Here is a 1,880-nt window from a genome sequence, read left to right as displayed (position 1 = left end):
ACTTTCTAAAAATTTAATCTCAGAGTTCAAAGTGAATCTACTTTAGAGTTCAAGCAAAGACAAAACCACTCCATAATTCCACAATTACATTCATCATCACTCACCGCAGAAAACCTCTTCAAATCACTCACAGAGAGATCCTCCCGACTTGGTTTTGTGCAGTGTTCTGAAATGGCTGTGGAAACAATGATTGCAGCCAATAAGCATCAGCAGGTCTTTTCTGCAGTACTTAATAACAAGAGTTCCCCAGAATCTTGACATGAAATGCAAAAGAAGACCACACACAGAAGTATCATGAGCGAATGCATGCTGAATGGAGTGGAGGCAAAATGGAAAGAGTCCTCTTTCAAATAATTTATCAGGAAGATGAAGAGGTATGAAACAGACCCATTGTGTGAGCTTGAAAATGTCTCCCCACATTACCAAAGCAAAGGGGTGAGACTTCCTCACTTCTTACACTGTACTGCAAGCACAGTTTCGTTATCTACTCTTTTAGTGCGGTGTAGGAGGAAAGGGAATGTGACTTCATGTTGTACTCTCTTTGTCAGTACCTGCTGGTGACAGAGACACTCCAGGATGATGAATTTTGCAGTTCCAACTGGCTGCTGTTTTGGTGTCTTCTTCACCCCCTTCTTTGTGTCTAAGCCATGTCAAATTGCACTGCCTTTAAATCCTTTCTATTTCTACAACAGTTCTTGTTAAGGGCGCAGCTCCAAATAACCCACAGCACAAATATTTCTTTATGGTCTATCTGAGCCCACCAATGATGGCTAAATGTCCAGTAGCTGTAGTACATTTTTTCATCACTGAAAAGTCATAATGAGCCATCAGTGTAAAAGGGTCAATAATATTTTTCAACACCTGTAAATGTTAATACAATGAACTTTAAAGGAGTTGTACATGAACATATACAAACCCATAGCTACTCTAAGGAAGCTCTCTAACTCACAGCCTCCCATAGTTCCTTTTATAAGCGCCACCAAGAAAAAAATACAACCAGCTGAAATCTGTCCAAATGCTATACTTTAACAAATGTTGCAGGGAGCTGCAAAGTTAAATTTTGTGCTCTAGTCTGCCACTTGTCAAATCAAAAGAAAAAAGGCAGAAATATTTCCCACAATATACAGCATTGTCAATTATAAATTTAAATCTACAAGTGTTTAACTGTATCCAGGTGTGTTAGTATTAGCAACGTCTGACATTTATGAATTCTATTTGTCTCTGTATGCTGGCTTTGAGTTTATAGCATTGCAGCCTAGCCAGATATGCATTTCTGGGACTGGGATACAACAATATTCATAATGGTATCATGGTAAATTTTATATGAATACAACATGGCCTCCTTTTTATTGATGTGGTTGCTATGGAAATCTGTAGTAATACAGGAAAGCAGAGGTAGACAATGTGGTGCCTTCCAATTGTAGTTGGGCTACAACTCTTATCGTTCCTCACCATTGGCCATGCTGACTGGGGCTGATGGGAGCCACCCCTGGTAGGTACCAAATTGGCTACCCCTGTAGTAAAATCTGCAGTATCCAGCCTGGAAAGAACTAGAACCTGTGTTGGCTTTAGACATTTTTGGACCTGAGCCAAAAGTCAAGATGCAATTTCCTTTTTTTCTTGGCCCTGTCAAGATTTCTTAAACTGAATCCAACAGAGAAGATCCTTTGACTGCACTGAAGGAGAGCAGAAAGTCTGGGCTTCCAGCTAAGAGGGAGATTGAAATAGTGAGCATAATATGCAAACTTGCTACACAGTAAAGATTATGCTCCTAGGATACTATAGCACAGCACAGTCATAGGGTTTGTCCACACTTAACTTTCCCCTGTACTTTCCAGACATGGGTCACACTTTATAGTTCCATGTCCAAGCACTCTTCC

This window comes from Podarcis erhardii (assembly GCF_964252035.2).
Source record: "Podarcis erhardii genome assembly, chromosome: 1".
In the NCBI taxonomy this organism is placed as follows: domain Eukaryota; kingdom Metazoa; phylum Chordata; class Lepidosauria; order Squamata; family Lacertidae; genus Podarcis; species Podarcis erhardii.
Note: the sequence above shows the minus strand (reverse complement) of the source record.